Here is a 13,103-nt window from a genome sequence, read left to right as displayed (position 1 = left end):
GACCTGGGGAGTGTCTTACAGGAACTGAGGGAGAACGGGAGGAGAACGGGTCATGGGACCGCCCGGCTCTTTCCCTACGACGCTCTCTAAGGCGATTATCAAGTCTGATAGCTAGGGCCACTAACTCGTCCAAGCTAGCTGATTCGTCCCGAACTGCTAACTCATCCTTAACTGGATCGGCTAGTCCGTTGAGAAATGCCCCCTGCAGAGCCTCATCATTCCACCCCGTCTCTGCCGCTAGCGCTCTGAAGTCTACTGAATACTCAGCTACGCTGTGGGTACCTTGTCGAAGTGTGAGGAGTCGCTTGGTGGCATCCCTGCCGCGCACCGGGTGATCGAACACCTTCTTCATCTCAGCCAAAAATAAAGCAAAAGAAAAACAAACGGCTGACTGACCCTCCCATACTGCTGATGCCCAGGTTAATGCTTTACCCGTGAGTAAACTGATTATATAGGAGATCTTGGCTCTGTCTGTGACATAGGTAGATGGCTGTTGCTCAAACACTAAGGTGCACTGAATCAGAAAAGGCCTACATGCCCCAAAGTCACCTGAATAGCGCTGCGGCGCCGGGACACGGGGTTCACGGGCTTGGGGAAGCGGCGGAGCCGAGGCAGGACCTTGTTGAAGACGACCGGGGTCGGCAGGAGATGGGGGAGTGAGGTGTGCCGAGACAATGTTGAGTTGCTGCCCCATAGCAGTAACACAGGTGGAGAGCCCACTTAACGTGGAGAGAACATCTCGGAGAGCCTGCTCGTGTTTCCCTACGAGCGCTCCCTGCGCTGCCAATGCCTGGTGGAGGGAGTCCGTCTCTGCTGTGTCCATGTTTAGGGCCAGATTGTACTGTTACGGTTGGGTCTGGAGGACACAGGCGCAGAGACAGTGTAAGTAAAAGAAGATTTATTTCAGGAGAAAACCAGCAGGGTGTTAGGACCGTGATCCGGGGAGGGAAACTGGCTGGCATGGGGGTCCAGGGAGAGAGCAACGGGGCAAGTCCAGGGGGCTGAGTGGAAGCAGGCTAGAGCGGGCAGGCAGGAGGGGTCCGAGGAGTAGTGCTGGAGAGCTAGGGCTGGAGCTGGTGGCTGGAGTCAGGCCGGGAGAACTGTGGCAGAGAAACAAGGGTTAACCAGGAAAACGTGCAACAGAGCATGGCTGAAAACAGGTGAGCGAGAGAGTGAACTGACTGTGTGAGAACAGAAGCTACAATCTGGCAGTGTCTGGAAGGTAGGCCCGGGTATAAGTAGAGCAGTTGATGAGGATTGAAGGCAGCTGTGAATGTTGTTGATTGACTCCAGCACACCTGGCTCCACCCCTGCAATTAGCTCAGCACACAGAAAACAGGTGAAAAGGGAAAACACATATAAGGCCAAGGAGCCCAAACGGGATCATGACAGCAATGTGTATAATGAGTTTCACAATGATATTTATCAGTTAAAAAATTTAAAGGTGTGGCTCTGATGTACAATTTCCAGCCCCTGGAGCATTTGTAGTGTCTTGCATCACTGATAAATAGATTCATTCATTCAACCTTCATTAAATAAAATAAAAAAGTACATCAGATTTTGTTTAATCTGATTTGTATTTTTCTTATCCAACCACATATACCACCTTTTGTAGTGTCTTGCAGCACTGCCATCGACTGTCTAAACAGCAAACTAGCCTACTATTTACACTGAGTCTCTGCAGAACATTTCTCAATGGGAATAGTTCACTTAATGTGTGACACAGCAGGTGAATAGGGTACACTTATGGAATAATAGATATCATGAAGCTCTGCTAGTTGATTACATTAAAACAATACATTTTTGTACAACAACTTTTGTTTGAAACATCTAGATGTTGAATAAAGCCAGTGTTGAATCTTAATTTTCATTAATGATTTTTATTATTTATTTTCATGATTTGATGATCGAGATGGGGTCCAGGATGGGCTGCACGATGGGGTCCTGATAACAGACAGGAAACAAGTATTAAAAAGATGTTCACGTTCCAATCCCCATACATCCCTAACATATAGGCCAGTAGAAAAACATTGAGTTTGTCCCCATTATGAATATGCACCATTTTAAAGTAAAATATGTAAATATACTGTCCTGTTAGTGCTGCTATAACATTCAGCAAATAGTAACATTTCTTTTTTCAAAGTCTAAGGTTCTGGACTAATAGGCCAGGCAAAGTAACCAATTTTTGGGCCAAAAAACCGACAAATTGTAAAATAATTTTTTTCAGCTCAGATAATTTCTGAGGTCTCCACTTTTCCTAACCGACGTCATTGCGCGACGGCGAGTATTGCTGACGTGAGTCACTTGCGTGAAACTACACTATTTTCTGAAAATTGACTAGAACAAGCGCTCGTTTGATCCATGCGTTCTTTTCATATTGATTTTAATCAGGTTGTCGCCAACAGAGTGAGAATCACTCCCATATATCCCAATTCCAACCCGGTATCACGCCGAGGCGTCAGATAGAGACGCATGGACCGGCGTGTCTTTTACACGCCTTGCCTGACCAGGGCGTGTGAGTTACACGCGCACCTCCCGCCCGTCTAAATGAACGGAGGAACAGGGGCCGACATGTTCTCCCAGCATTTCAATACTATCCAACTGCAGCCCCGCAGACAAACACCCTGGCGTGACAGGCGATTAGGTTCAGGCATCACAGCTGGGTGGTTAGGGTTAGGGCAAGGGGACAGGGAGAGGTTAGAATATAGATAGAACATTGACGGAACACCGCGGCGGCCATCTTGACTACGGGAGGTGTGGACGGAACACCGCGGCGGCCATCTTGACTACGGGAGGTGCGCGTGTAACTCACACGCCCTGGTCAGGCAAGGCGTGTAAAAGACACGCCGGTCCATGCGTGTGTATCTCACGCCTCGGCGTGAGATCGGGTTGCCCAATTCACATGTGGAATAAAAAGAGGCTACACTTATGTTGATGTTGAAATGAACTGCCCCCAGTAACTTCATTAAATGTGAAGTTGGTATTTTATTTTCTTATGGTGTAAATTATGTGCTACGAAAATAACTATTATGATGTTGGTCTTTTATGAGTTCTTTATTATCTTAATGGGGGAGGGGAGGGGGGTATTTTGTTTTAGCCGAGTTAAATCTTCCTCTCTTCTCTTCTCCTCTCCTCTCTTCTGTTTTACCTCTCGTTCGTATTCGTGTAGAGTCGGTAAACTCCGGCGGTGGCCTGTTGCTTTAAATCTTGCCGCCGTATAGGATTATGGGATACCACTATCTCCTTTCCTTTCGCATAGGTTGGTCCGGAGTAACCTATGCTAAAGGAGGGTTAAAGGATGAATCGAGGCTCCTTTCCTATGCCTTTCCTAAGCATTTTGAGAATTCGGATCACCTATCCGCCGAGCACTTCCGGTTCATCTCGATAGGAAAGGAAATTTCCTATGCAAAAAAGACTATTCGGATTGGCCCGAGATGTAGAATCACAGCCTGAAATGGCATGGAGAAAGAGGAGATTGTCACACACCTTGGGACCAAGTAACTCCTTTGTCTACTTTATGCACCATATCCGTCTTATTTTTGTTGTTTTCTTTGGTTCTTGTGCCATAAACAGCTCGTGTGCATTCAGATCAGCATGATGCAACAAGAGTTCTATCAAGTCTGTGTCATCACCTACTGAGACTGTGTCTTTTGTTCTGGCAGAGGCAATTTGGACAATGAGCACATCTGCATCGTGCTTTGCATGGTTTGTGATATACCATTTTTATCTTACAAGTTTCTTTGAAAATTTATTTTAATATGCAAATTAGCTATACACTAATCAAATATAGGCTACCCAAAATATATCCGCATAGACTTCATTTTTTCCTTTAATGATCCAAGTGACTGCTGCAGATATTGCTGCAGTTGGTCGCATACACATTCAGTACTTTATGAGTCCTCCTATACGTGAACCTATTGTGCATCAGCCACTGGCTCTGTTGCCAGCAGATAACAAAACATCACAGCTGGATGTTTTCTGGAAGACATCCCTACTCCTTCACTCTCAAAGGCCATTATGGTCTGGTATGATGCAGATCCTGCATCTTCTAGATGAACACCCTGGGAGAGCTTCAGTGACATTCCTTCCAATGATTGATCTTGATCCCAGTGATGAATCCTATATACTCAACATTGAGGTTTGTGGCAACTCAAGCTCTGCAGTATGATGTGACCCCTGTTCTGATGTTCGACCAACCCCTTCTGGAAAGCCTTGACCATTATAATATAACTTCTAATACAAATGTCTTACTTTTCATTTAGTTTTAATGTGGTAGGAGTAAAGGTTCAAATGAAGCCTACGCGGACATATTTTGGGTAGCCTATATTTGATAAGTGTATAGCTCATTTGCATATTAAAATTCATTTTCAAAGAAACTTGTAAGACAAAAAATTGTGTATCACAAACCATGCAAAGCACGATGCAGATGTGCTCATTGTCCAAACTGCCATTGCCTCTGCCAGAACAAAAGACACAGTCTCAGTAGGTGATGACACAGACTTGTTAGTACTCTTGTTGCAAGTCTGATCTATGGCAAGTCTGATCTGTATGGGTTCACTTTGGTGGGCTTGAGGTAATGCTTAACCTCAGTATAAAACGCTTCCATTTCTGTGTAATAAACAAAGAGTTTTCGGAATTAAGGCCAGAATAAAATGAATTCCCTGGTATAAGGGATAGAGAATGGTTTTCTGAAGTGATCCAAAGCCCATTTCGTGATATCCTTTATAAAATCGTGTCATTTTTTAATGCAGGGCCACATGAGGTCATGGGCATTACATTTTAATTTTGGTACTCTTCCCCCCTCATGTGCAGATATTTCTCTGGATACCCTAAATCTTTTTATCATATCATAGATCGCAAAATCCTTAAATTATTTGCAGGAATTTTGTTTTTACTGTTGGAATTTGTTTTCCTCAGCGGTTCTTTCCAAAGTGGTGAGCCTCAACCCATTATTGATTGTGCAAACTGAATCTTTACGGGATGCCCCTTTATAACCATTCATGATAATGTCACCAGTTAACATGTTTATGTGAGTGATGTTCCAAACTGTTTTTTTTTAACATTCTACAGCTTCAAATCCTTTAATGCCCCTGTCCCAACTTTTTTTGAAATGTGTTGCTGGCATCAAATTTAGAATAAGCATATATTTACAAAACACAATGAAATAGATAGAGTAAAACATAAAATATATCACCTTTGTATTGTTTTCAACTTGGTTGAATGTGACACAAGATTACAAAATGATCACGTTCTGTTTTATAGGGGAGAGTGGGGTGAGGGAAGTTGTGCCACCCCTTGTTTCTAGAAAACCATAGAAGAAATTGGAAATGTGACCATTTAAGAAGAAGAACTCATCCTGTAAAGAAGGGAGAAACATGGCATAAGATAAAAGCACATTTAAGCTCAAAAAACTGTTTTTTGCCTTTCAAAGTAAAATTTCCATGATCAAGGTTTTTTGATTATTGTGTCTGAACAATTATAGACACGTTTGAAAACATTTGACACATGTTTTAGTGCTTTAGTATGCTACACTTTGAGTCTATATAGTTAGCACGATGTCAGCCCTAAACTGCTGCATCATGCTGATTATCCCAAATTTTGGGGTTGGGGTGATTTGTGCCAGAGGGCATGGGGTGAGTTATAAGTATGTAAGTAAGTAAAATGTATTTATAAAAGCACATTTTGCACTGTCCAAAGTGCTGAAAATAGTGCATTCAGTAGCAGTGCATTCAAAAAATTTAAGTAAAATAACAATAACAAAAATAAAAATAAAAGACATAAAGCCCAGACACCCACCTATAAACAAAGATAGTAGTGCAGAGGTAAGAAAGTTAATGCGGAAGAAAAACCAGGGTGTACAGATGGGTTTTGAGTAGTGCTGTCAAACGATTAAAATATTTAATAACGATTAATCGCATTAATGTCATAGTTAACTCGCGATTAATCGCGATTAATCGCATTTTTATTTATTCTAGCCTGAATGTCCCTTGATTTCTTTTTGTCCCATTATTGTTTCTCATTTTAATGCTCTTATCACACCCATTCTAATTATGATATTAAAGAAGAAATACACTGAATTACAATGATGTCTACACCATTGTAATTCAGTGTATTTCTTCTAAAATATCATAATTTGCAATTCAGTGCAAATAACAATAGGTTATAAGCCTATTAAAAGGCGAAAATTAAAGTGAAAATGAATGACTGGCGGCTGCCACCAACATTCATGGAGGTTTTGGTGTGCGCGCAGGGTTATAAGTAGGACTTTTGCAAATGACAGGCTTTCTTTACTGTTCTTTTCAGCGAGGTCCCAAAGTCAAACACGGAAGACTAGTGAAGGTCGCGTAGCTGAGCTAGGAAGTGCTAGGTTCCGGTTTCTGCTTCAAAATAAAAGTCAGAATTGACTTGACGTTTCGCCGTTTTGCCAGTTAAATTATTTTATTGTGAAATTACGCTGTAGGACATGTTCCGTTTGAATTGACAGTAACTTAATTGCGAGCCATATGTGTAGTTTGTGGTGTTTCAGTTGTTCTGACACTACTAGTTGATACAACAGCATGTGAAACAACGACCACAACATTTCCTAGGCCATGACGAGCGTTAATTGCGCGATAAAAAAATTGACGCCGTTAAAATGGGTTTGCGTTAACGCCGTTAATAACGCGATAAACTGACAGCACTAGTTTTGAGCCTTGATTTAAAGGCAGAAATGGAGGGGGAATCGCATATGCCAGGTGGCAGTTGGTTCTACAAGGGCGGAGCAGCTAGTGCAAAGTAAACTTCTGAGAGTTGTGCCATTGGCATGGCTGTATACTGTACACTAGTGGTCACCAAAATAAACTGATTGTCTACAGTAGCTCAGAAGAGACTGACATCTCCATTCCACTTAACGACACCACTGATGAGAGTTCAGATTGCCAGAAAGATGATGATGGTGACTTTGTCATTGGGAGCTTTGCAGGTAAAACCATTAGATCTGCTAGGCCTTGTTTAAGAAAATGGTCCTTCAATCTTTGTAAAATATTTACTTTAAATCAGGGGTGTCCAAACTACGGCCCGCGTGGCTGGCCCGCGGCCGATTTTAAAAATATAATGTAATATAGCCCTTTTAATTTTTAAATAATTTAAATGCACTCATTATATTACAGAGAAATATGTCCCATAAAACAAAAAGAGCACCAAGCCCATCCCAGAGGACCCTGCATAATATTTTATTTTAAATTAATATTATTATGGAAAATCCATGTGTCCTTCTCCAATAGCTTCTAATTCATCTGGCACAGTGTCTCCATTTTTTTTCAAACAAAATTCTTCAGCTTTAGCCTCTTAATTTCCCTCTCAAAGTGCACCAGATTCATGCATTTCACTTTAAAAACTTTAAAAAATCTCCCGGGGGGGCACACCCCCGGACCCCCCTTGGAGGGGCGGGATCTCGGCTGGCTACTATTTTCACCCAGCTGGACATTGGACACAAAAGCAGAAAACACTGGGTGTATCAATGGCATTTAACAAGAGGGGGAATGTATCTGTTTAATGTGCAAGTAAAGTGTTGCCGTGAAGAAGGATTACAATTTACGAAGACACTATGAAACTAAACATCAGAGCAGCTACATGTCCTGATAAATGTATTATTTTTGCAAAGTGGCCGGCCCTTCGTAGATTTTTCTGTATGTGGCCCTCAGTGAAAAAAGTTTGGACACCCCTGCTTTAAATAAACCTTAAATAAGTGATTGTCTAATGGATTTGTCTTGCATTACAGTTTTTTTTTTGTGATGGGTATACATTGATAAATACACTTATCACATAATGTTCATGTAACCCTTCCTTGCACCAACATTACATAGGCCATGCAGGCACATATACAACACACAATCAAAAAACAACAAAAGCAAGAAAAACAATCCTATACTAATAATAATGATAAGACGGAAAAAAAATATATAATAATAATAATAATAATAATAATAATAATAATAATAATAAAAATAGTAAAAAATAAAAAATAACAAAAAAAAATATATATATTTAGAAATCATAACATAATTTCCTTATCATTGTTGACAACCTACTATAGAAAATTCCTCTAAGCAACTGATTAATGGAATCCAAAATTTGTGAAAGATATGGCCGCGATCGCATTTTTCCAGGGTTAATTTCTCTAACGGTAAAAAAGTGGACATTTGTTCCAAAAACAACTTAAAAGTTGGTGGGGACTCATTTTTCCAAAAAAATAGAATAGGGGAAGGTGGGGTGATTTGTGCATTTTGGAAGTTGCAAAACCCCTTGTTTCTAGAAAACCGTGGAAGAAATTGGAAATGTGACCACATATTTAAGAAGAGCCATCCATTTGACTCATCCTGTAAAGAAGGGAGACACAAGGAATAAGATATAAGCACATTTAAGCTCAAAAAACTGTGTTTTGCCTTTCAAAGTAAAATTTCCATGATCAAGGTTTTTTGATTATTGTGTCTGAACAATTATAGACACGTTTGAAAACATTTGACACATGTTTTAGTGCTTTGGTATGCTACACTTTGAGTCTATATAGTTAGCACAATGTCAACCCTAAATTGCTGCATCATGCCTATTATCCAAAATTCTGGGGATGGGGTGATTTGTGCGCAAGGGCCTGGGTGAGTTATAAGTAAGTAAGTAAGTAAGTAAAATGTATTTATAAAAGCACATTTATGACAGTTTGCACTGTCCAAAGTGCTGTACATAGTGCATTCAGTAGGTAAACAATGAAGGTAAAATAACAATAACCAAAATAAAAGACGTAAAGCCCATACATCCACATAAACACAGATAGTAGTGCAGAGGTAAGTAAGTAGTGCAGAGGTTAATGGGGAGGAAACACCAGGGTGTACATATGGGTTTTGAGCCTTGATTTAAAGGCAGTAATGTAGGGGGAATCACATTTGTCAGGTGGCAGTTGGTTCCACAAGCACGGAGCAACTAGTGCAAAGTACATTTCTCAGAGTTGTGCCAGTGGCATGGCTGTATACGGTGGTCACCAAAAGAAAGTGATTGTCTACAGTAGCTCAGAAGAGAGTGACATCTCAATTCCACTTAACGACACCACTGATGAGAGTTCAGATGGCCAGAAAGATGATGATGGTGACTTTGTCATTGTGATACAATGACGCACAAATCACCCCACAAGACAACTTTTTTTCCGAAAGCTATATTTCTTAAACAGTTTATTCCAGATCCAAAGTTTTTATTGCCAGGGATGCACAACATCCTGAAATATATGTACATATTTGAGTTGGAGACTTAACTGTCAAGGCCTCACTTTAAAATCACTTTGAGTAAAAAGTTGCACAAATCACCCCACCTTCCCCTACATTTCTTTGCATAATATGTTATAAGTATCAGTATTCTGGATTTTTTTCTATCTAAGTGAAAGTCTAGGGACTCATTTAATAAATAAAAACAGGGGTTTAAATTAAATTCCAATTTCAAAACAGATTTCGTAAAATTATGAATACAATTCCAAAAGTAATTCAAAAAATGACATTCCCAAAACATGTGCAAAAAAGTTCCCTCTTCCTTTTTACATCTAGGACATTTTGATGAATTATCATTTGAGATTTTATGCATTTTTATTGGTGTGAGATAGAATTTATGAATGAACTTCCAATTAGCTTCTTAGATTTTGTTACTTGTATATGGGAAATGTATTCTTTCACAAATGTTTGACCAAATATTTCCATTTAAAACCAACCCTAGGTCCTTTTCCCAGATCTTTAATAAAGTTTGAAAACATGAATGACCCGTTATTGATAGGACACCATACACTTCACTAATTTTTCCTTGAATTGTAATTGAGGAAATTAATATATCCTCCATTTCCGATAATCCAAAACGGAACTTTTTTTCTTTGATTAGTGATCCAACAACATTCCGAATCTGTAAGTATTTAAAAAAATCTGTGTTCGGGATGCCATATTCACTTTTTAAGTCAATAAATGATTTTGGTTGTAAGTTTTTATGGAATAAATCTCTAAATTGTTTTATACCCAAACTTGTCCATTTACCTATATTAATTGGTTTTAAATGTTTTTTCAAATCAGGATTTTGATGGATAGGAGAATACATCGAAGTACAATTAGGGAAGCCAAGTGTCCTAATACAGTCCGTCCATGCTAAAAGCGTATTGTAGACAGTGAAACACTGATCCATGTTTTTTATCAAATTAAATTGTTTTATAAATATGAGGGAATCCAACGGCAAGGGATCCAAAAATTTGGCCTCCATCTGGACCCACAATGAGTCTTGTCTCCCCAGTGACCATGATATTAAATTACGTAATTGCGCTGACCAAAAGTAGTACTGGAGATTGGGGAGACCATGTTTTCTGGTTTCATGAGGTTTGTCAGACTTATTCTTGGTTTTTTATTGCACCAGATAAATTTAGAAATGTCTCTGTTTAAAGGTTTAAAAAATGCTGCAGATAAATAACATGGTAGCATTTGGAAAAGAAAGTTCAATCTTGGTAAAATATTCATTTTTATAACATTTATTCGTCCTAACAGGGATAATGGTAAAGTTGACCACTTCCACAAATCTGCTTTAATCTTATCAATGAGAGGAGTGTAGTTTTCTTTGAACAAGTCGTCTAATTTTGGAGTAATACTTATTCCAAGGTATTTAAAGCTACCAGGCGTCCATTGGAAAGGATATGATCTACACATGCTTTCTGTTGGAGTCATATGCAAGAGGCAAGCATTAGATTTGTTAAAATTGATTTTATATCCGGAATATTTTCCAAATTGTTTTATTGTACTATATAAATGTGCTGTTGAGTTTTCTGGGTCTGTTATATATACAATTATATCATCTGCATATAACGATATATTATGTTCGTTATCATCAATCTTTAATCCTTTAATGTTAATATTGTCTCGTACACATGATGCTAATGGTTCAACCACCAGTGCAAAAAGCAAGGGTGACAATAGGCATCCCTGTCTTGTCCCTCTGGTCAAAGAAAAGTACTCAGAGGAGGCACCATTAGTGATGACAGCTGCTTTAGGGTTTTTATAAATTGATTTGATCCATTCGATGAAATTATGGCCCACATTAAAACTATGAAGAGCAGTGAAAAGGAAATTCCATTCAACCCTGTCGAAAGCCTTCTCCGCATCTAAGGATAGAAGCAGAGAAGGCTCCCGGCAGGTGTCCAATTTATTTATTGTATTCAGCAGTCTCCTTATATTATCTGCAGCATATCTCCCTTTTATAAAACCTGATTGGTCCGGATTTATTAATTTAGGTAGATTAGATTCAAGTCTTTTTGCTAGTAGTTTTGTAATAATCTTATAATCATGGTCAAGAAGACTAATAGGTCTATATGAGGAGCAATTTAAGGGATCCTTGCCACTTTTATGTAACACACTTATATGTGCATAATTCATTGAATTGGGGAGTATTTTTTTAAGACAGAAGTGATTGATCATTGGCATAAAAATTGGCTGAAGATCAGTCCAAAATTCTTTATAAAATTCGGCTGAAAAACCATCTGGACCTGGGCTTTTATTTGTCGGCATTGAATTAACTGTAGCCCAGACTTCTGCTTCTGTGAATGGAGAGTTAAGGTGTTGTTGATCTAATTCAGATAATTTAGGTAAATTTATGCTTTTGAGATAATTTTCCAATTCTTCTTTGAATTCTTCTAAACATTACAGTTTATGAGATATATACCAATGGCACAATTTACCCCATGGTATTCTCTCTTGTGGCACAACTTACACCACACGTTGTGCCACAAGACAACTTTTTTTCGGAAAGCTATATTTCTTAAACAGTTTATTTCAGATCCAAAGTTATTGTTGCCGGGGAAGCACAACACCCTGAAATATACATATTTGAGTTGGAGACCTTACTGTCAAGGCCTCACTTTAAAGTCACTTTGAGTAAAAAGTGGCACATCTCACCCCACTCTCCCCTATACGTTTTACATAACGTCCCAACTTTTTCGGAATTGGGATTGTAGATAAAATAGGCTCATTTTAAGGAAATAAAAGAAAATAATAATTTTATTTTCATATTATTATAAACCAATTAAAACATACTTTTGACTATTAAAGTCTGTTCTTAAAATTTTTGGAAGGATTACACTGTTCCCCATTGAGAAATATGAAAAGTGCACTGCATTTGTATGCCTAGGTAGTATGATGTAGCTCAAACTCAAAGTACTTTGGTGATGATTAAATTCAATTTACACAAGTTGCTTTTTAACCCTGTAACGCCGTACGTATTATATTTGATGCATGATTTTTGAGACCTCTTCATCATCAGCGTGGTAATTTTTTTCCCTGAAAAACCTGATGTATACAATCAAATACATGCAATGCACGGATAATCCAGAGCCATTCATTCATGCACCAGAGAGCCTTCAATTCAGACATCCAAGATCACTGACTTCATGCAGTGATCCAAAAGTAAATTAATTAATATTTCATAACTTATTTTGTAGTAAAACCGTGTGGAAAATGTGTGTATCAAAATGGATACAGCAGGTATACAACACAAGGAATCTCCAACTTTGTGAATTTTTCATTTCATACATTATTATCAAGGAGGACCTGACCTGGGGCTTCAACACCACTGGGCTAGTGAAGAAGGCTCAGCAGAGACTATACTTCCTGAGAGTTCTCAGGAGGAGAATCCCAAAACTGCTGGTGTCCTTCTACCGCTGCTCAATAGAACATAATGACCTACTGTCAAAGTTGCCAAACTAACTGAAATCCTCTTCCAACATACTGGTTCCATTTGTTGGTTTTTTATTGCTGCGTGATAGCTTCATAATAGCGGATACATATCCTGTATTCCGTATGTATAATTTTGTCATACTCCATCAAAACTGGTATTTTCCAAGTATTAAATACTCAAAAAGGTTTTTAAAGGTAACTCGTAGTTGAATAGGTTGACAATTATGTGTTTAATATGTTGTTTGTTTTTTAAATAAAAAAACTGAGCAATAAATTACCGAAAATGCCGGATGTATCACAAATGATGAAAATGAAAACCCATATATGCAAATTGCTATTTAATTTTTTGTTATTTAGTTAGAAGGTCCAATAAGAACTCCAGTTTAA

The 13,103-nt window shown here is 38.8% G+C and overlaps 1 protein-coding gene across 1 annotated transcript in view; it reads right to left on the bottom strand.

Moving 5' to 3' along the window:
* Positions 1-5,222: 5,222 nt before the first annotated feature.
* Positions 5,223-13,103, bottom strand: part of cln3 (CLN3 lysosomal/endosomal transmembrane protein, battenin) — a 78,465-nt gene continuing 70,584 nt past the window's right edge. Inside the window, exon 16 of the mRNA XM_080043490.1 lies at positions 5,223-5,356. The gene's annotated coding sequence lies outside the window, so the exon portion shown is untranslated. The remainder of the gene's footprint in view (positions 5,357-13,103) is intronic.

This window comes from Ammodytes marinus (genome assembly GCF_949987685.1).
Source record: "Ammodytes marinus genome assembly, chromosome: 16".
NCBI lineage: Eukaryota > Metazoa > Chordata > Actinopteri > Uranoscopiformes > Ammodytidae > Ammodytes > Ammodytes marinus.
Note: the sequence above shows the minus strand (reverse complement) of the source record. Positions and strands in the feature narration are given on the sequence as shown.